The 23,619-nt window shown below is 34.2% G+C and overlaps 1 protein-coding gene and 2 long non-coding RNA genes across 9 annotated transcripts in view; 1 reads left to right on the top strand and 2 right to left on the bottom strand.

The window, feature by feature from the left end:
* The window catches only part of LOC132697375 (gastrula zinc finger protein XlCGF53.1), a 343,567-nt gene that overhangs the window by 300,892 nt on the left and 19,056 nt on the right, over positions 1–23,619 (bottom strand). The gene's annotated exons all lie outside the window — the stretch shown is intronic.
* LOC132696764 (uncharacterized) lies at positions 6,290–8,171 on the bottom strand. 3 transcript variants are annotated; one of them, XR_009618080.1, is made up of 5 exons: positions 7,993–8,171; positions 7,528–7,942; positions 7,273–7,474; positions 6,806–6,943; positions 6,290–6,749 (listed from the first exon to the last, which is right to left on the bottom strand). It is a non-coding gene; the product is annotated as an uncharacterized LOC132696764 (long non-coding RNA). The 3 variants fall into 3 exon arrangements; XR_009618081.1 differs by having other exon boundaries at positions 6,290–6,943; positions 7,528–7,696; positions 7,747–7,942; XR_009618079.1 differs by having other exon boundaries at positions 6,290–6,943.
* LOC132696747 (uncharacterized) lies at positions 17,058–20,934 on the top strand. 4 transcript variants are annotated; one of them, XR_009618074.1, is made up of 5 exons: positions 17,058–17,236; positions 17,287–17,482; positions 17,533–17,701; positions 17,755–17,956; positions 18,286–20,934. It is a non-coding gene; the product is annotated as an uncharacterized LOC132696747 (long non-coding RNA). The 4 variants fall into 4 exon arrangements; XR_009618073.1 differs by having other exon boundaries at positions 17,287–17,701; positions 18,286–18,423; positions 18,480–20,934; XR_009618075.1 differs by having other exon boundaries at positions 17,287–17,701; positions 18,286–18,654; positions 20,528–20,934.

Raw genomic sequence — 23,619 nt, 5'->3', positions numbered from 1 at the left:
ATTCTAATTTCGAAAATTACAAAAATTGTACAGGGTATTTCAGGATTCAGTACGAAGTTTTCACGGGCATTTTTATTAAGCAGGGATAAAGTTCCCTATGACTACAAATAAGCGTGTTTTTAAGTAATTAATAAAAAAACGTTTTCCTTAAAAACTTTGACACCCTGTACTTCGAAAACACTGTTACTATTACAACCATTACTTTAGATTTGAACTACCGATTCAAAATAAGGAATGAAGGAAAAGTGTTGGCAGCAATTTGTTTGATTCATTTTTTTTATTCTAGCTTTCACCTTAGCCTATCGGTTTTTAAAGTAATTTGGCACGGGGTCAGACCATCTCACTAAGCCGTGGGCTAACATTTTTAATTAAAAAAAATAATTAAGAAGTTATTTAATTAAATCTATCTAATTTTGCGATTGTAAACTCGGTAGTCTTAGTTTGGTTAATTTCTGTATTAATTAATGCTTCAAAACCAGCGAAAATCTACACGTTACTAGCTGACATATGGTAATGAAACATCAGAAATGAAACGAGGGAAAACTAGTAAAATATATTTAAGCAGTTTGTGTGGTTATCGGGTGACCAATTTTTTTGTTCTGACGATCGAAAAGGTTATTTGAATACAATCCTTCTATTGAGAAACTTTTAGAATATTACATGCCTGGACCATGGCCATTTTTAGTAGCAACATGCTAACTGTGTCCATCAAATTTTTCTAGCAGAATAAAGTTTTAAAACTTTAACCAGATTTAACCACATAACTCATAATAATTTCAATTTATCTTTCCCGTTGTTTCCGAAGCTAATTCAATTTGTCAAGAACTTCGAGGGTCTTTAAATTTTTTAATCTCAATGTGAATTTTTTTCTTTTTTTAAATTAACCGATGTTTTTTAAATTTTATCAACATGAGAAAAAATGAGCGAATTTGTTGAATAAATTGAATATATATATATATATATATATATATATATATATATATATATATATATATATATATATATATATATATATATATATATATATATATATATATATATATATATATATATATATATATATATATATATATATATATATATATAATTATTTATTTGTCACTCAAAGTATTCGATACATTTGCCATTTGGCGCAAACTTTGCGGCATCAACAAAACCGAGAACTCGCGCTAAATTGTGACCCCATTTCCAAACCACGCGTGATCGTAAAACACATGGGAAGTGTTTTAGCAACGCAGCGCATGCATTACGTAATTTACCAATTATCTCGAAATTAATTAACTAATTAAAAGAATGTTTACGTACGAGCAAGACGAAATTTCTAGTTAGTATTTTAAATAACTTATTAGCAAAAACACCTTAAGGCCTCATTTTCATTTTCAGCTTATAGTCGTGTAGGACGAAAAAAACCGAAAAAAATTATTCAGGAGATGACAGGTTGTGTTAATTAAGTGAAACGCTGCCCTGCAACATTTAGAAATCGTGCTGTTTGCGACAAATTCATCTCAATCTGTTCCAAGTTGTTTGGTCCATTTCGCAATATGTTATATTTAAGGTAAAACCATTCAGAATACAAGACAATGTATAACCACGACTTAGAACTAATAGAATAGTTCATTTAATAGGCCTCGTTTACTGTTAGAGATGTTAAGATTAACATGATAACATTATCATCATAACATCATTAACATGATGACGCACAGCGCAAGCGTAAATTTTACCAAACCCATAGATCAACGTTTTCTTAACGTTTCAGATTATGTTGGATTGTATTGGCTTAATTTAGCTAAGGCTGGGAAAATACTATCAATTCTCTTAACGTTTACTCTCCCTTAGCTTCTATTTAGATCAAACAGCCATGTGAAAAGAATGATATAATCTCGAATATACGCTATATTTGTGCAATTGACCGACTACGCTGCATAGTCAGTATTCTTGTTAGTTGGATCAAAAAAAACATTCCAATATTCTTGTTAGTTGGATCATAAAAATATTCCAGTATTCTTGTTAGTTGGATCAAAAAAATATTCCAGCTTTACGAATATTAGATTTAAAATATAAAATTTAAATATTTAAAAATCTATCAAATATGGCGAAAAATATTAAAAATCAAAAAAATGCTAAACTAAACACAGAATGTAACTTATTGTTTATTAAAAAGCAAAGGCGGTGCCCAAAAAAAGTTTGAGATAAATGAAATAAAATAAATCCCTCAAAAATATATCACCCTGCAAATATTGAAACCCTTTAAATGCCTGAAATACATTTTTTAAAAAGTATGCTGGGTGTATCAAATTTTTATTCAATATTGTCCAAATTTTAAGTGAAAAATTCACCAATTGCATTTGAATTTAAGTGAAACCTGCAAATAGAACATCATGTCTATCCAATACTCAGATCAAGTAGTAGTTACCTTAGTAAAAACGTAAAAAATCGTCAAAGCTAAAGATGTTGATAAGCTATTAGCGATAACTAAAATTGAGATAAATTATTTCTCTAATGGCCACGTCCAGTGTGTCAGTGTCCAAATGTCGAAAAATGTACAAAAGAAGACGCGTAGATACTATAATTTTCAGTCTTTACTAGAGAGGTATTAGGAAAAGAAAAACTCTAGAGACTAAATCGTATTCCGAAATGAAGACACCATCATGGTAATCGTGGAAGCGAGTGAAAATCTGTACGTTAGGAAAGCAGGGACAGTCCTGCATTTGCACCATCAATAGAACAATTTGTCTCAAACTTTGAAATCTATGGTGATCTAAAATGGGTAAATATACAAAATCGATTAAAGCTCTATTTGCTTTATGGCATAATATTTAGAAGCGGAACTCCACAATATTTACACGTAAAGCTTATTTCTAAGTCTGCTACTCATAGTTGTGAAACTCAACACAATAGGTAACTCAGCGTACAACGTACCACGTACCAGCGTACGTCAACAAGATTGTCCTTTTCTCATGTGGCTCCCAAACTGTTTTTGCACCTTCAAATAGAGAGTAAAAGATCATATAATGAATAAAAGCTAAGTTTTGGGTTTCTTGATTATTATACTGATCTATTGTATTACACAGTGTTAGCTATGATAGTATTAACTAATTAAATTACTTTTTCAAAGTAACTACATGCTACTGTAATACTTTTTACAGAACTTCTGGATTCATCCTGTGTCGGTTTTAGTTTCAGTCAAGCTGTGAAGAAGCCAACAAGATTGGCGAAACGTCAGCAAGTTCGACTTAGCAAAAACCGACGCAGGAGGAATCCAGAAATTTTATAAAAAGTAAAACTAATTAAATTATTTATTATTATTCTATTTTAGGTAGTAAGTTGTTTTTTTGTAACTTGTAAGAAAATATTATTGATTCTTAATTCTTGGAATGTTGGTTATTTATTTAATTTATATTCATAAAGTTATGTTTTGCAAGTCTTGGAAAAATAAACATCCACTCTTTTATTTTTTTTTTATTCGCAAGTATCCAAGTTATGGTTATGCCCACCACCCTAGTTACTATTGACGTGTTTAAGATTATCCCGGCAAACATTTTTTTCGAGGTAGTAATAGGCACACAACAAACGAATTCTGATTTCTAACAGAAGGAAACATATCAAATTTTAATAAAAGTTATACTCTTCTGTTCTTGATTTTTATTTGTTTTTGCGTTTTAAATATATTCCAAGCATCATTACAAATCAATTTGGAATAGGCTCGAAGCTTGTAAGTATTTTACATACGCACAAGGAAAACATTTGAGACGGAATTAATTTATGTAAGCAATGCAAGGTCAGTGTCTTTGTTGCTTAAAAATTAGGTAACGCGCCTTGCTTGAATATTGTAAATATCAATGGCCCTCCCTTTACGAATCGAATAAACAACTGTAAGTCACGTCAATGACTTCACACGGAATGCCAATTAGCGTGAAAATTTAATGAAATATAAATTCTATCGGCGTGCACGGCGGCTTATAGCTGCCGGTCTGACATACAAATATTTAATTTAATACATTTTTATAGACGAAATATAATAAATTTGATTTAATGCGTAATATGGAATCAGATACTGAGAAATAACATTTGACGATACATCATCACGCGATAATAGAAACGTGTAATTTATAGCAAAACAAGTAAAATTATCAACTTTTTAACACGTTATTAGCCTGTTTAGCAAGGAAATAGATTACACCGATAGTAGTGAATAAGTACAATATAGGCTTCCCCCACTCCTCTCCCTTTTGTGGGCGTGTCCTCCTTCCCCACGACTCTCTAGCTCCTCCCCCTTTACCCATAATCCCTTGAAACTGGCTCCCATTGGATAAGCAAGCACCAATGGGGTTTAATCAATCTCCCCACCTCTAGTTTGCGATGGCGGCGAAGCCAATCAGAGCCCAGATATTTTCCCACCCTTAAGAAAAGCAATGCCGTCAATGAGACTTGATCATATTGTTCGCGTGACCATCTGCACCCTCTAGCGGTTCGAATGTAAACTAGTGTCCCCTCTTGGAATAAGATTTTCTTTAATAAGGTAACCCCACCTAGTGAATATTGACCAAAACATTTATTTTAAAAACATATACTTCTGCGAATGTGTACCCTCGCGGGTACAAACTGTACTTTTATTGCGCACAAAGGACAGGGGAAATAAAGACGAAAAGTGTTGGATTTCTTTTCTCGGAACTGGAAGCTGGCAGGCACCAGCAATAATATCTGCAAAACAAAAACCTGGTTAAAATTTTCATTAATAAAGTAGGATATTAGAAACCATATACCTTTTTAATTAATAAGCCATCTACCGTGCGTTAACTTCATACATATTTCCGCATGCTTCTGTTTTAAGGTATCGTGAAATATTTGACTATTTATCTGGGAAAAGTTCATATGTCGAAAATATTATGTGTATGTGGCCGTGGTAGGCTTTCTTTGCTATTATAATTTTATTTTTATTATTTAATATTTACAAAATTAATTTATCTATCTTATTGATGATTTTGATTTTCTTTGCTATTTTATTATTTGTTTTTATTATTTAATATTTTCAAAATTAATTTATCTATCTTATTGATGATTTTCAGATATCGCAGTCAACTTTACTATTTCATCAATTTCTTTTATTTATTGCTGATCTTTGAGAATAGTGTACATACTTTTTTTCGTAACTTATCTGTATCTACCCTTTAATTTCCTATCAAGCCATAAAGCAAACTCGAAAGGCATCTTAACTAAAAACTCATATACTTTAAAGCTGCTGCTACTACTACATAAAAGTGTGTTTCTATGCCAATCTCAACAACAATGAAATCTGGACGCTTATACTAATTACTGTAATACTCTTCTCTGCTAACGCTCTAGGAGACGCTATTTGAACCCTGTTCAAAGAAAAACTTCTACAGCCCAAATAACCTCTCTGAACCACACTTAAGCGCATCACTCTTTCACTGTCTTGAAGCCTTCAGATTAATATTCCGTACTAACTACGTATGCCATACACGAAACGTTCTCTTTTCTAATTTTTTTCTATGCGCTACATTAACGAACAGGATCTAAACTTTTCTGTCTGTGTATTTTGTTAGCCACCTTAAAAAAATTAAAAAAAGGTATGCGAACCTAGAGGATATTTTCCATATTTTTCACAAATGGTGACAACAATTAATGCAAGTATTATTTTTAATAATAACCCATCTTTCGCTATGACACGAAAACATCGACTTTTTAATTCTAACTTTTCTCATAGAGCTTCCCTTTAGTCTCTATCTGTTCTCTAACTAAATCCCCACCTTTTTGAAAAACCAACCTCTAAAAATAGTTAATTTTCTCTAATTTAAATTTGTACGTTTTCCGCAATATGTGTGAATATTTTCGCTAGAACATTTAGTTACTTAGTACATGTCCTAATCAATATTTTAAAAATATAATTCTAATGATACGTGTTTACGATTTGAAGATAACGAAACATTCCCCAGTTTCATAAATGAGAGCTCACTGCCAAACTACCAAACATCACAGTACAAACTACCGTACTACGCCCCCCTGGACAAAATCAGGTCAGTTAGCGTCATTAATTCTACCTGCGTTAACGAATAACGTATTGTTAATTAAGGTTTAATACGTAGAAAATTTAAGTAACAAATAATTGCAATGAAACTCACTAACATCATAAATTATTTAAAAAAAATTAGAACAGTTGGAATTTACTGGAGTAACCAATTTGGCACTAAAAATGGAAATTTTCGATACTCTACTAGGTGCCTACAATAAATTTTACTATTATTTTTAATGCAGAGACACAACGATTTTCTAGTTCTGAATTTGATCAGGGGTATATGACCATAGTTTACGCCGACTCTAAAAGGCATGCAGTCTATTGTTTTTGAACGCCCCATTTTGTGTATTATGTTCAAAACAGAGACTCTCTGGGCTTATGACTACAGCTACCAGCTACTACTTTCAATAATATTAACACAAAAAAAAGTAGGTGGGATTTCTATAATACGTGCAAAGTTTATGTGAAACTGACTGGAAGACAGAGTAATGCACCAATATGTTACTAAACATATTTCGATAGAATTCCGTAAGAGCTTACCTCCAAGTTTCCTCATTTAGTCAGTCAAAGCATCAAATGGGAAATTCCAATCCAACATATGTAGTGGTGGAAATATATCAATCGCCTACGTTACCGACGGTACCCGAGTGAAGCTTCTGCGTCTTCTTTACCCCACATGCCTACTTAAAAGATACTGGTCTAAGTCTCAATATTCCTGTTAAAAAAAGAGAGGTTCTATATTGCCATAACTATGTGTTTTCAAAATTTTACCTGAATGGTTCGTGATTCCTTATATATGCAGTGTTGGCAGCAATGTGGCGACGACTACGCTGAAACTTTCCATATCTCGTGTCCCCATGACTGGTCTGTTTCATATATCAAACCTCACCTCGCACGGGTTTGAACCTCCTTTAAAAAAAAAAAACAGGCAAGACTTATACTTATATCAAAGTAATACGAGGAACTTATATTTTATGCCAAAACTTATTTCATCACCTCCAAAGGGGAGTAGGGGTTTCTAAAGTATGGTAGGTACATCTCTTTCATTTTTTAATTAAAAAAGTGACACAATTACGCGACGTAACTCGATCCGGATCGTTAACGCGTCTCAAGATGGGGGTTTAGAGATGCTGAGGTCATTAAATTGATTCACTATTACCAGTACACACTGAAACCCCTTATTTCCAAAATAAAAAAATTGTTAACTGTTAACACAACAAAAAAAACTATTTTCTCACCAATTATATTTCTGGGTCGTTTTCAGAATTTGTCCAACGTAGAATCCCAAGAGGATAGGGCCGCATTTTCGAAAAATGTTCATGTCTCCCCACTATGCATTTGTACAAGAAGCAGGGCCGGATTAACAGCAATTATATTCTTGTCAGTCAACATACAGCCGCCGATTGAATTCTCGGATTCTGCTTTACTAGTTGCCATGGTCTGTCAAATATGTTACTTAAAAATTGTATATTTTTTTTTTACAAATAATATACCTTTCCTAAAATAATTCCGCCTTTGTCAAGTGGGACACGGGCACGTCTGTCCGCTTTGAAAAGCGCAGGCGTATGTATCTTCCAAAATGATCCAAGCAGGCCCGGATTGCCAGCAAATACACAACTCCCCGATTCAATTCTGAGATGTTGCTTCACGAGTTACCATGATCTGTCAAATATTTTAATTAAAAAAAAATCTATTATTTAGCAACAATATACCTTTTTAAAATAATTTCGTCTTTTTTCAAGTTCAACAGGACACGTGTGTTCGTTTCAGTTGGACAAGGGCACGTCTGTCCGCTTTGAAAAGCGCGGCGTATGTATCTTCCAAAATGATCCAAGCAGGCCCGGATTGCCAGCAAATACACAACTCCCCGATTCAATTCTGAGATGTTGCTTCACGAGTTACCATGATCTGTCAAATATTTTAATTAAAAAAAAATCTATTATTTAGCAACAATATACCTTTTTAAAATAATTTCGTCTTTTTTCAAGTTCAACAGGACACGTGTGTTCGTTTCAGTTGGACAAGGGCACGTCTGTCCGCTTTGAAAAGCGCGGCGTATGTATCTTCCAAAATGATCCAAATTGTTAACCTTTTTTTGATTCCTCGTTCCCCGATTCAATTCTGAGATGTTGCTTCACGAGTTACCATGATCTGTCAAATATTTTAATTAAAAAAAAATCTATTATTTAGCAACAATATACCTTTTTAAAAATAATTTCGTCTTTTTTCAAGTTCAACAGGACACGTGTGTTCGTTTCGAAAGGTTTCGTAATCTGTAGCTCTGTCGAATTCTCCAAAATTCGTTAAACCTTCAGATATTTTCAAAATTTGTCCAACGCAGACTTCCACTCACGCAGTTTCGAAAACTTTCTGGTCTCCCCGCCATGCATTTGTACACGAAGCCGTTCTGGACTATCAGCAAACAGCACATCCGTCATTTTTCTTCTCGGATTCCGCTTGACAAGTTACATCGATCTGTCAAATATTTAATGTAAAACAATCTTATCTATTACTTTTACCCAATATTAAGTACCTATTCAAAATTAGTAGCGCCTTTTCGAGTTCGAAAGGTTTCGTAGCCTATAGCCCTGCCGAAATGGCATTGCATTTGTACACGAAGCAGGGTCGGATTGTAAGCAAACAGCACCCCGGTCACTTTTCTTCTCGGATTCTGCTTGACGAGTTACATCGATCTGTGGAATATTTAGCGTAAAAAAAATTATCTATTACTTTTACCAAAAATGAAGTACCTATTCAAAATTAGTAGCGCCTTTTCGAGTTCGAAAGGTTTCGTAGCCTATAGCCCTGCCGAAATGGCATTGCATTTGTACACGAAGCAGGGTCGGATTGTAAGCAAACAGCACCCCCGGTCACTTTTCTTCTCGGATTCTGCTTGACGAGTTACATCGATCTGTGGAATATTTAGCGAAAAAAAAAAATTATCTATTACTTTTACCAAAAATGAAGTACCTTTTTTCTTTAAAACAGTTCGTCCTTTTCGAGTTTGAAAGGTTTCGTAGCCTATAGCCCTGCCGAAATGTCATTGCATTTGTACACGAAGCAGGGTCGGATTGTCAGCAAACACCACAAGCGTCACTTTTCTTCTCGGTTTCTGCTTGACGAATTACATTGATCGGTCAAATATTTAATATAAAAAATATCTATTTTACCAAAAATACGTACTCTTCTAAGATAAATTAGCTCTTTTCGAGTTTAAGAGGACACGTATGTCAACTGTAGGATGTTTTATTTTTATATTTTCCAGTGTCTATAAATTAATAAACAACAGAAGCTTCCGAATACAAAAATTTCAACATGAGTTTTTTTTTCTTGAAACTTAAAAGTTCTAACCCCTAAAACCATATTTTTAATACGCTGGCGGACGTATAACAATCCCCAAAAATTACCATATTTAAATTGTTACTATTGACATATTTCTATTCCGAACTGAACTCAATACATGCAAAAAAAAAACTAGCGAATGTTATTTATTATCTCCGATGGGTGGATGATTGAGAAACGTTTAAATAAATCTACCTTTCTGTCTCTGTTTTTCTATATAGGTCACTCATTCTCTCTATCTGTTACTTTCCACAATCCGAATTTACACTAGGCCCCCCAAAAATCTTGTAAAATTTTATCTGCTTAACTTCTTCGCGTTGTTCATATGGCTGAATTTTTTGGGAGATATATCGTGCGTTATTTGTATTAAAATTCTGTTTCCTTTTTACCTACTTCAAAAACGTAAGCGAGCATTTTTGGTTGTTTTATTAAACAAAAATTGATACTAAACAAGATCCGTCTCTCCGACCTCAGCCTCCTTTGATCACTCCCCAATTTTTTTTAATTAAGTATAGAAACCTCGTCGAACATATACATAATACTAGGTCAAAATGTTACGCGGTTACTCATTAAAGTCGCAATTCCGAAAGCTTCTTACCTATCTTTTTCCAGTCTTTTTTGTTTTATTTATCCGTATATGAAACACACATTGAACACAAAACTTAAACTCGTTGACGATATTGCATTAAGCAACAAACGCGTATAACAGAAACGAACCCTTAACACAAACGCTTCTTTAAACTTCGACTGACACGTGAAACAACCCGCATTCCTACGAAAGGCAGGTAAACCAAGCAGGTCAAATTTTAAGCTACCCTCCAGTGTCGTCATAGGTTGGGGCATAGTAAATAGCGAATACAACAAAGCGGTAATTTATAATAATTTAATGTGCATTTTATTTAACTTAAGTTGTTTTGTAGAAAATGAGATATTTCTACAATTAATCAATATACTACGAGTACTTTTCCGCTTAATTACTATTTTTGAGAAACAAAAGGAAACGTTAGATTCCATTCAAACTTTTTCGGTTTTCATGATATCTCGCGTTTATTTAGAAGCTAATGGCCTGTGGCCTTAACCAGACGTTTCCAAAGCCTGGTTCTTAACAAACACGAAAAATAGAGTTATATTGCCACCGAAAATCTGAATTTATGTTTAAAAATGTAACTTCCCGTATTTAAACTATTGCCTGCATTGGCGCCTATATTTTATAGTTTTTTTTTATCCTATTTTTTTTGTTTTGCTTGCAAATGTGTGTCCATTTTTCGGGTACTGGATTTTTTTTTCTCAAATTATTACAAATTACTCAAAACGGAGTTAAAAAGAGACGAGGAGAAAAGGGAAGAAGAACCCTTATTTCTCCGACACTGACCTCCGATGTTTATAAAAATTGACGCCTTGACACCCCCCCCGTGAATATTTTACAAAGGATTTTTAAAATTTAACTTCCAAATAACGCATACTCTCGCCTAGTGTCACAGTTTTGGGCCCCATTTTGCTATGGTTAGACAGGTTTATTCTTGTACATTGTCGGGACAAAAGAAGCATCTCCTTCATCCAAATTGACTTTTTCATACCTAATACAACAGCTGCCGGGCATCATCTCGCCTTAATTGTTTCTATTGAATTAATTTTAGTTACAAAAAATTAGATGATCGTCAAAATTGGCATAAAAAGATAATCAAGATTTAATTAAAACAAGAATATGCACAAAAGAAAAGAGATAAACTCCGACACGGGAAACAAGGAAATATCGCTGAAACGGCAACTGATCTAGCGCGCGCCTTTTTTAAAAATAATAATTTTTTCAAAAGAATTCTAGGCTAAGCTAAATACCTGGTGCAACAAAATATTGAAGGATCTTCATGATCCTACCTGTGAGCGAGTAGAAAATTATTTGCAAAGAGGATAAAGGTATATCTTAATATAAATAGTTTCACTATTGTTAATATGTCCCCTTTTAAAATGGCGCATTATTTGATACGTACTTTTTTTTCTTGTCAGAGCTTGTCTAAAACAAAAGCGGGATGGATGGAGGTTCTCCGTCAGGTTTTTTTCCTGTCGAAACAAGTTTGTGCGGCGTTCGCTTTGGATCTGGGGAATGGGTGGGGTTATACATATATAAGCTATAAGAAATTTTAATTTTTTATTCAGTTTCCACTCATACAATTTCGTGATAAGTGCAGAGTGAGAAAAATGTCCGAAGTCGAAAATTATCCAACGCAAGCATTGGATTCGTGGGGAAGATTTGTGGTCAATGCGGAAATAATCCGCGAACAAAAATACATTTACGAGGTAGCAATTACGCTGCCGGAATTCGGACTAGAAATTACCTCAGGTCTTAGCCCCGCAAGAATCTTCGCTCCGGCAGTGAAAGTGAGCTTTCTCCCCTACGTTTTGTCGGAGAAAAGAAGCATTTCGTTCGACGAGATAGACTTCACAGAATTAATACAACAGCTTCCACTGTTATTGTTAGCAGGTCCGACTGGTAAAGTTATGTATTTAACCTGCTTCAAACTCAGCTGTCTACAATGTGATGGTGAAGTCTTGGTCAAGATTGAAAATAACGAGGGTATACTCTATATTTCGAAAGACTGGGTACAGGAATTAATTACCATAAGCAAATTGGTATTTAAAAGAATACGAGTACTGTCTCGTTTGAACTTTTACGAGTACTACGATAGAATATTGTATTTGACTATACATGAAAATTTGCTGGAAGACGCCAAAATCTTTCCGCATATAGAATATTTATGTTCTACAGAAGAGAGTGAGCAGAGCTACTGCATGGAGGACTACATGCGTTTTGGAAAAATGCAGATAAAACAAGATATCAACAAAAGGATAGCATGGGACATACCTGTGTTTTAATAGAAATTTACCTGTAAACTAATAATAATAAATGTTTTTTTAAAATTCAGTGTGTGTGTATGTTTTATCCTTACCCCCATAATAAATAGTAAAAAAAAATAACTTTATTAAAGAAAAAAAAAATAACAACAAAATATAATCAAACAAAACATAGTACCACTGGAATGAAACCTTCAGAAATTACCCCCAACAACGGAGATTCTCGCACATAATTTACCAAAAAAAAAAAATTTGCAGTGGAAAAGTCAAAGTTCAAAGCTGGCGATGCAGTGAGCATAATTCGCACAAAATCGGTTTTTGACAAAAGCTATGAAATTAATTGGACACCCCCGAAAATTTCAAGATTGTTAAAGTAAGTGGTTCCTTCCCTCTTACGTATATTTTGGAAGATATGGAGGGGCGTTAAATCAAAGCTTCGTTTTATGAAGTCGATTTACAAAAACCGATTTTGTGCGAATTATGCTCACTGCATCGCCAGCTTTGAACTTTGACTTTTCCACTGCAAATTTTTTTTTTTTGGTAAATTATGTGCGAGAATCTCCGTTGTTGGGGTAATTTCTGAAGGTTTCATTCCAGTGGTACTATGTTTTGTTTGATTATATTTTGTTGTTATTTTTTTTTCTTTAATAAAGTTATTTTTTTTTACTATTTATTATGGGGGTAAGGATAAAACATACACACACACTGAATTTTAAAAAAACATTTATTATTATTAGTTTACAGGTAAATTTCTATTAAAACACAGGTATGTCCCATGCTATCCTTTTGTTGATATCTTGTTTTATCTGCATTTTTCCAAAACGCATGTAGTCCTCCATGCAGTAGCTCTGCTCACTCTCTTCTGTAGAACATAAATATTCTATATGCGGAAAGATTTTGGCGTCTTCCAGCAAATTTTCATGTATAGTCAAATACAATATTCTATCGTAGTACTCGTAAAAGTTCAAACGAGACAGTACTCGTATTCTTTTAAATACCAATTTGCTTATGGTAATTAATTCCTGTACCCAGTCTTTCGAAATATAGAGTATACCCTCGTTATTTTCAATCTTGACCAAGACTTCACCATCACATTGTAGACAGCTGAGTTTGAAGCAGGTTAAATACATAACTTTACCAGTCGGACCTGCTAACAATAACAGTGGAAGCTGTTGTATTAATTCTGTGAAGTCTATCTCGTCGAACGAAATGCTTCTTTTCTCCGACAAAACGTAGGGGAGAAAGCTCACTTTCACTGCCGGAGCGAAGATTCTTGCGGGGCTAAGACCTGAGGTAATTTCTAGTCCGAATTCCGGCAGCGTAATTGCTACCTCGTAAATGTATTTTTGTTCGCGGATTATTTCCGCATTGACCACAAATCTTCCCCACGAATCCAATGCTTGCGTTGGATAATTTTCGACTTCGGACATTTTTCTCACTCTGCACTTATCACGAAATTGTATGAGTGGAAACTGAATAAAAAATTAAAATTTCTTATAGCTTATATATGTATAACCCCACCCATTCCCCAGATCCAAAGCGAACGCCGCACAAACTTGTTTCGACAGGAAAAAAACCTGACGGAGAACCTCCATCCATCCCGCTTTTGTTTTAGACAAGCTCTGACAAGAAAAAAAAGTACGTATCAAATAATGCGCCATTTTAAAAGGGGACATATTAACAATAGTGAAACTATTTATATTAAGATATACCTTTATCCTCTTTGCAAATAATTTTCTACTCGCTCACAGGTAGGATCATGAAGATCCTTCAATATTTTGTTGCACCAGGTATTTAGCTTAGCCTAGAATTCTTTTGAAAAAATTATTATTTTTAAAAAAGGCGCGCGCTAGATCAGTTGCCGTTTCAGCGATATTTCCTTGTTTCCCGTGTCGGAGTTTATCTCTTTTCTTTTGTGCATATTCTTGTTTTAATTAAATCTTGATTATCTTTTTATGCCAATTTTGACGATCATCTAATTTTTTGTAACTAAAATTAATTCAATAGAAACAATTAAGGCGAGATGATGCCCGGCAGCTGTTGTATTAGGTATGAAAAAGTCAATTTGGATGAAGGAGATGCTTCTTTTGTCCCGACAATGTACAAGAATAAACCTGTCTAACCATAGCAAAATGGGGCCCAAAACTGTGACACTAGGCGAGAGTATGCGTTATTTGGAAGTTAAATTTTAAAAATCCTTTGTAAAATATTCACGGGGGGGGTGTCAAGGCGTCAATTTTTATAAACATCGGAGGTCAGTGTCGGAGAAATAAGGGTTCTTCTTCCCTTTTCTCCTCGTCTCTTTTTAACTCCGTTTTGAGTAATTTGTAATAATTTGAGAAAAAAAAATCCAGTACCCGAAAAATGGACACACATTTGCAAGCAAAACAAAAAAAATAGGATAAAAAAAAACTATAAAATATAGGCGCCAATGCAGGCAATAGTTTAAATACGGGAAGTTACATTTTTAAACATAAATTCAGATTTTCGGTGGCAATATAACTCTATTTTTCGTGTTTGTTAAGAACCAGGCTTTGGAAACGTCTGGTTAAGGCCACAGGCCATTAGCTTCTAAATAAACGCGAGATATCATGAAAACCGAAAAAGTTTGAATGGAATCTAACGTTTCCTTTTGTTTCTCAAAAATAGTAATTAAGCGGAAAAGTACTCGTAGTATATTGATTAATTGTAGAAATATCTCATTTTCTACAAAACAACTTAAGTTAAATAAAATGCACATTAAATTATTATAAATTACCGCTTTGTTGTATTCGCTATTTACTATGCCCCAACCTATGACGACACTGGAGGGTAGCTTAAAATTTGACCTGCTTGGTTTACCTGCCTTTCGTAGGAATGCGGGTTGTTTCACGTGTCAGTCGAAGTTTAAAGAAGCGTTTGTGTTAAGGGTTCGTTTCTGTTATACGCGTTTGTTGCTTAATGCAATATCGTCAACGAGTTTAAGTTTTGTGTTCAATGTGTGTTTCATATACGGATAAATAAAACAAAAAAGACTGGAAAAAGATAGGTAAGAAGCTTTCGGAATTGCGACTTTAATGAGTAACCGCGTAACATTTTGACCTAGTATTATGTATATGTTCGACGAGGTTTCTATACTTAATTAAAAAAAATTGGGGAGTGATCAAAGGAGGCTGAGGTCGGAGAGACGGATCTTGTTTAGTATCAATTTTTGTTTAATAAAACAACCAAAAATGCTCGCTTACGTTTTTGAAGTAGGTAAAAAGGAAACAGAATTTTAATACAAATAACGCACGATATATCTCCCAAAAAATTCAGCCATATGAACAACGCGAAGAAGTTAAGCAGATAAAATTTTACAAGATTTTTGGGGGGCCTAGTGTAAATTCGGATTGTGGAAAGTAACAGATAGAGAGAATGAGTGACCTATATAGAAAAACAGAGACAGAAAGGTAGATTTATTTAAACGTTTCTCAATCATCCACCCATCGGAGATAATAAATAACATTCGCTAGTTTTTTTTTTGCATGTATTGAGTTCAGTTCGGAATAGAAATATGTCAATAGTAACAATTTAAATATGGTAATTTTTGGGGATTGTTATACGTCCGCCAGCGTATTAAAAATATGGTTTTAGGGGTTAGAACTTTTAAGTTTCAAGAAAAAAAAACTCATGTTGAAATTTTTGTATTCGGAAGCTTCTGTTGTTTATTAATTTATAGACACTGGAAAATATAAAAATAAAACATCCTACAGTTGACATACGTGTCCTCTTAAACTCGAAAAGAGCTAATTTATCTTAGAAGAGTACGTATTTTTGGTAAAATAGATATTTTTTATATTAAATATTTGACCGATCAATGTAATTCGTCAAGCAGAAACCGAGAAGAAAAGTGACGCTTGTGGTGTTTGCTGACAATCCGACCCTGCTTCGTGTACAAATGCAATGACATTTCGGCAGGGCTATAGGCTACGAAACCTTTCAAACTCGAAAAGGACGAACTGTTTTAAAGAAAAAAGGTACTTCATTTTTGGTAAAAGTAATAGATAATTTTTTTTTTTCGCTAAATATTCCACAGATCGATGTAACTCGTCAAGCAGAATCCGAGAAGAAAAGTGACCGGGGGTGCTGTTTGCTTACAATCCGACCCTGCTTCGTGTACAAATGCAATGCCATTTCGGCAGGGCTATAGGCTACGAAACCTTTCGAACTCGAAAAGGCGCTACTAATTTTGAATAGGTACTTCATTTTTGGTAAAAGTAATAGATAATTTTTTTTACGCTAAATATTCCACAGATCGATGTAACTCGTCAAGCAGAATCCGAGAAGAAAAGTGACCGGGGTGCTGTTTGCTTACAATCCGACCCTGCTTCGTGTACAAATGCAATGCCATTTCGGCAGGGCTATAGGCTACGAAACCTTTCGAACTCGAAAAGGCGCTACTAATTTTGAATAGGTACTTAATATTGGGTAAAAGTAATAGATAAGATTGTTTTACATTAAATATTTGACAGATCGATGTAACTCGTCAAGCGGAATCCGAGAAGAAAAATGACGGATGTGCTGTTTGCTGATAGTCCAGAACGGCTTCGTGTACAAATGCATGGCGGGGAGACCAGAAAGTTTTCGAAACTGCGTGAGTGGAAGTCTGCGTTGGACAAATTTTGAAAATATCTGAAGGTTTAACGAATTTTGGAGAATTCGACAGAGCTACAGATTACGAAACCTTTCGAAACGAACACACGTGTCCTGTTGAACTTGAAAAAAGACGAAATTATTTTTAAAAAGGTATATTGTTGCTAAATAATAGATTTTTTTTTAATTAAAATATTTGACAGATCATGGTAACTCGTGAAGCAACATCTCAGAATTGAATCGGGGAACGAGGAATCAAAAAAAGGTTAACAATTTGGATCATTTTGGAAGATACATACGCCGCGCTTTTCAAAGCGGACAGACGTGCCCTTGTCCAACTGAAACGAACACACGTGTCCTGTTGAACTTGAAAAAAGACGAAATTATTTTAAAAAGGTATATTGTTGCTAAATAATAGATTTTTTTTTAATTAAAATATTTGACAGATCATGGTAACTCGTGAAGCAACATCTCAGAATTGAATCGGGGAGTTGTGTATTTGCTGGCAATCCGGGCCTGCTTGGATCATTTTGGAAGATACATACGCCGCGCTTTTCAAAGCGGACAGACGTGCCCTTGTCCAACTGAAACGAACACACGTGTCCTGTTGAACTTGAAAAAAGACGAAATTATTTTAAAAAGGTATATTGTTGCTAAATAATAGATTTTTTTTTAATTAAAATATTTGACAGATCATGGTAACTCGTGAAGCAACATCTCAGAATTGAATCGGGGAGTTGTGTATTTGCTGGCAATCCGGGCCTGCTTGGATCATTTTGGAAGATACATACGCCTGCGCTTTTCAAAGCGGACAGACGTGCCCGTGTCCCACTTGACAAAGGCGGAATTATTTTAGGAAAGGTATATTATTTGTAAAAAAAAAATATACAATTTTTAAGTAACATATTTGACAGACCATGGCAACTAGTAAAGCAGAATCCGAGAATTCAATCGGCGGCTGTATGTTGACTGACAAGAATATAATTGCTGTTAATCCGGCCCTGCTTCTTGTACAAATGCATAGTGGGGAGACATGAACATTTTTCGAAAATGCGGCCCTATCCTCTTGGGATTCTACGTTGGACAAATTCTGAAAACGACCCAGAAATATAATTGGTGAGAAAATAGTTTTTTTTGTTGTGTTAACAGTTAACAATTTTTTTATTTTGGAAATAAGGGGTTTCAGTGTGTACTGGTAATAGTGAATCAATTTAATGACCTCAGCATCTCTAAACCCCCATCTTGAGACGCGTTAACGATCCGGATCGAGTTACGTCGCGTAATTGTGTCACTTTTTTAATTAAAAAATGAAAGAGATGTACCTACCATACTTTAGAAACCCCTACTCCCCTTTGGAGGTGATGAAATAAGTTTTGGCATAAAATATAAGTTCCTCGTATTACTTTGATATAAGTATAAGTCTTGCCTGTTTTTTTTTTTTAAAGGAGGTTCAAACCCGTGCGAGGTGAGGTTTGATATATGAAACAGACCAGTCATGGGGACACGAGATATGGAAAGTTTCAGCGTAGTCGTCGCCACATTGCTGCCAACACTGCATATATAAGGAATCACGAACCATTCAGGTAAAATTTTGAAAACACATAGTTATGGCAATATAGAACCTCTCTTTTTTTAACAGGAATATTGAGACTTAGACCAGTATCTTTTAAGTAGGCATGTGGGGTAAAGAAGACGCAGAAGCTTCACTCGGGTACCGTCGGTAACGTAGGCGATTGATATATTTCCACCACTACATATGTTGGATTGGAATTTCCCATTTGATGCTTTGACTGACTAAATGAGGAAACTTGGAGGTAAGCTCTTACGGAATTCTATCGAAATATGTTTAGTAACATATTGGTGCATTACTCTGTCTTCCAGTCAGTTTCACATAAACTTTGCACGTATTATAGAAATCCCACCTACTTTTTTTTGTGTTAATATTATTGAAAGTAGTAGCTGGTAGCTGTAGTCATAAGCCCAGAGAGTCTCTGTTTTGAACATAATACACAAAATGGGGCGTTCAAAAACAATAGACTGCATGCCTTTTAGAGTCGGCGTAAACTATGGTCATATACCCCTGATCAAATTCAGAACTAGAAAATCGTTGTGTCTCTGCATTAAAAATAATAGTAAAATTTATTGTAGGCACCTAGTAGAGTATCGAAAATTTCCATTTTTAGTGCCAAATTGGTTACTCCAGTAAATTCCAACTGTTCTAATTTTTTTTTAATAATTTATGATGTTAGTGAGTTTCATTGCAATTATTTGTTACTTAAATTTTCTACGTATTAAACCTTAATTAACAATACGTTATTCGTTAACGCAGGTAGAATTAATGACGCTAACTGACCTGATTTTGTCCAGGGGGGCGTAGTACGGTAGTTTGTACTGTGATGTTTGGTAGTTTGGCAGTGAGCTCTCATTTATGAAACTGGGGAATGTTTCGTTATCTTCAAATCGTAAACACGTATCATTAGAATTATATTTTTAAAATATTGATTAGGACATGTACTAAGTAACTAAATGTTCTAGCGAAAATATTCACACATATTGCGGAAAACGTACAAATTTAAATTAGAGAAAATTAACTATTTTTAGAGGTTGGTTTTTCAAAAAGGTGGGGATTTAGTTAGAGAACAGATAGAGACTAAAGGGAAGCTCTATGAGAAAAGTTAGAATTAAAAAGTCGATGTTTTCGTGTCATAGCGAAAGATGGGTTATTATTAAAAATAATACTTGCATTAATTGTTGTCACCATTTGTGAAAAATATGGAAAATATCCTCTAGGTTCGCATACCTTTTTTTAATTTTTTTAAGGTGGCTAACAAAATACACAGACAGAAAAGTTTAGATCCTGTTCGTTAATGTAGCGCATAGAAAAAAATTAGAAAAGAGAACGTTTCGTGTATGGCATACGTAGTTAGTACGGAATATTAATCTGAAGGCTTCAAGACAGTGAAAGAGTGATGCGCTTAAGTGTGGTTCAGAGAGGTTATTTGGGCTGTAGAAGTTTTTCTTTGAACAGGGTTCAAATAGCGTCTCCTAGAGCGTTAGCAGAGAAGAGTATTACAGTAATTAGTATAAGCGTCCAGATTTCATTGTTGTTGAGATTGGCATAGAAACACACTTTTATGTAGTAGTAGCAGCAGCTTTAAAGTATATGAGTTTTTAGTTAAGATGCCTTTCGAGTTTGCTTTATGGCTTGATAGGAAATTAAAGGGTAGATACAGATAAGTTACGAAAAAAAGTATGTACACTATTCTCAAAGATCAGCAATAAATAAAAGAAATTGATGAAATAGTAAAGTTGACTGCGATATCTGAAAATCATCAATAAGATAGATAAATTAATTTTGAAAATATTAAATAATAAAAACAAATAATAAAATAGCAAAGAAAATCAAAATCATCAATAAGATAGATAAATTAATTTTGTAAATATTAAATAATAAAAATAAAATTATAATAGCAAAGAAAGCCTACCACGGCCACATACACATAATATTTTCGACATATGAACTTTTCCCAGATAAATAGTCAAATATTTCACGATACCTTAAAACAGAAGCATGCGGAAATATGTATGAAGTTAACGCACGGTAGATGGCTTATTAATTAAAAAGGTATATGGTTTCTAATATCCTACTTTATTAATGAAAATTTTAACCAGGTTTTTGTTTTGCAGATATTATTGCTGGTGCCTGCCAGCTTCCAGTTCCGAGAAAAGAAATCCAACACTTTTCGTCTTTATTTCCCCTGTCCTTTGTGCGCAATAAAAGTACAGTTTGTACCCGCGAGGGTACACATTCGCAGAAGTATATGTTTTTAAAATAAATGTTTTGGTCAATATTCACTAGGTGGGGTTACCTTATTAAAGAAAATCTTATTCCAAGAGGGGACACTAGTTTACATTCGAACCGCTAGAGGGTGCAGATGGTCACGCGAACAATATGATCAAGTCTCATTGACGGCATTGCTTTTCTTAAGGGTGGGAAAATATCTGGGCTCTGATTGGCTTCGCCGCCATCGCAAACTAGAGGTGGGGAGATTGATTAAACCCCATTGGTGCTTGCTTATCCAATGGGAGCCAGTTTCAAGGGATTATGGGTAAAGGGGGAGGAGCTAGAGAGTCGTGGGGAAGGAGGACACGCCCACAAAAGGGAGAGGAGTGGGGGAAGCCTATATTGTACTTATTCACTACTACCGATATATTTTGAACATGAACTGTGAAATAGCATCGCATATCCCGAGGGACTAACATTTTGGATTTATTTGTTTATAGACACTTTTTATACAAAATGATGGTGATAAGTGTAAACTGGACGCCGACGACAAAAATGCGCAATTTTGCCGCACCGTTGAATAAGTAAAGCATGTCATATGCATACGACAACGCGAGCCATAAATTGTTAATTGTATTGAATTATTCAGGGTTAACCTTGAGGCTTTTTTCATTTTCATTTTCGTTTTTCTTTTATCGGAATTGAGCAAAGATAAGCGACAACGAAATTTTGTGGAGCAAATTTTCGAAAACTTCTTAAATAAATGCCTGCTATATGAAGTCAAAGGAAACGAAATTCACTAATTTATTCTTAATAAATACAATAACAGTTTTCCGATGACCACTGTAAGATATACATTTTGTATAGTCCTTAATGAAAATTTAAAACTTGTCAAATCATATTTTGAAAAAGCAAATTAAATTTAAAAATTATCACTTAAAATGACCATGATAAAAGAAATATTAAAAATATATTAGTTTTTATTTCCTGCAATCGTGAAAAAACATTGTGGGCAAACGTTTAAAACTGATCCTTGGGACACTGACGTTGAGGCTTTTAGTACTCGTAGTATATTATGCAACAAGTGAGGTAAACGGCATTTGAGTCCGGAGTTTGGCACGAACGGAGCGACTTAAAAAGTTTCCCAAACGTGTTGCATAATATACTTTTTCTACTCCCGTCTGTAAATTGCCGAATTACGATGATCTAGCGTACCGGAAGTGCCACTTTATCACGTCAGTTTCCTTTCCCACGGTTCCGATCCACTTCGAACATTTCCGGGATTTTACCGCATGGATTTGGGAGCAATCGAATGTTTTCGGAGATATTTCCCACACCTTGAATTTTGATATTTGTCAGTTCTGACGGTCATGTCAGTGAATGTATTTGTGCTTGTGCATTCAAGCTGTGCGGTAAACGCTCCGAAAACATCTGATTGCTTCCAAACCCGTGCAGTAATATCCCGAAAATGCACGAAGCGGCTTGGATCCGTGATATAAAAACCTCACTTGGTAAAGTAATGCTTCCCGCACGCTAGATCTGTGCATAATTAGGTAATTTACAGAGATGCGTAGTAAAATTATTTTTCAAATATACAATATACACAATTTTCTACCATTATATTCAATATATATATTGTTGGACTTTGTGAAAGACTCGGCAACAAGGCTAACAGTGCGAACCTAGCGCGACTGCGGGGCGGCACGACGAGAGCCAAAAAGAGCTTTGCAAGACGTCGACAGAGACGGTCGGAAGAAAGAAGCGAGACGGAGCGAGGGTGAGAAGTCGGGAAGAGCAAAGCGAGCCGTCACAGAATTTGTTATTAAGTTTTCTTCGTTTCTAAGTGTTTCTTAAAAATAAAACAGTAATTATAATCCACTCAAATTGTCGTCAATCTCGTCCCTGGAAACAGGGTGGTCCTTCGTCAGCAACCCCAACATATATATATATATATATATATATATATATATATATATATATATATATATATATATATATATATATATATATATATATATATATATATATATGTGATGACACTATATTCCGGGATATCATCCGTTCGCTCGTTGAACTCCGACTGGAATCTTGCATCCGACTGGAATCCTGCAGACGTTTCGCCAAAATCTCACTTGGCATCTTCAATGCTCGCGCTCCGAAAACACTTCGAAGTGTTTTGGGAGCGCGAGCATTGAAGATGCCAAGTGAGATTTTGGCGAAACGTCTGCAGGATTCCAGTCGGATGCAAGATTCCAGTCGGAGTTCAACGAGCGAACGGATGATATCCCGGAATATAGTGTCATCACATTTTTCCATCCGTGAATCAATACGTGAAAATATATATATATATATATATATATATATATATATATATATATATATATATATATATATATATATATATATATATATATATATATATATATATATATATATATATATATATATATATATATATATATATATATATATATATATATATATATATATATATATATATGTATATATATATATATATATATATATATATATATATATATATATATATATATATATATATATATATATATATATATATATATATATATATATATATATATATATATATATATATATATATATATATATATATATATATATATATATATATATATTCTTATTATTATCAAAAACCACAAGTTATATTAATATTAAATATGCTGTTCGTTGTATTTTCTAAATTGATTGTGATTCAACATTTGAAGGTAAAAATGTAGTGCCAAATATTTACTTTACGTTCCAAGAATAATTTCTGTACCTGTCATCCCGGAAATCTCATTCTTCCGGGAACATTAATATAAAAGTGGCACCAAGTATAGTAAACTAGACTTAAGAAGAGGATTGATAAAAACAAATTGATGTGTGGTACCGCTGTGCAAAGTTTGACATTTTGCAACACTTCGAGGTATCCTATAACTTGGTGAAGAAGCCTTTGCACATCGAGTGTAATGCTTGG

This window comes from Cylas formicarius, unplaced genomic scaffold (genome assembly GCF_029955315.1).
Source record: "Cylas formicarius isolate icCylForm1 unplaced genomic scaffold, icCylForm1.1 PGA_scaffold_1__22_contigs__length_36826433, whole genome shotgun sequence".
NCBI classification, from domain to species: Eukaryota; Metazoa; Arthropoda; class Insecta; order Coleoptera; family Brentidae; genus Cylas; species Cylas formicarius.
Note: the sequence above shows the minus strand (reverse complement) of the source record. Positions and strands in the feature narration are given on the sequence as shown.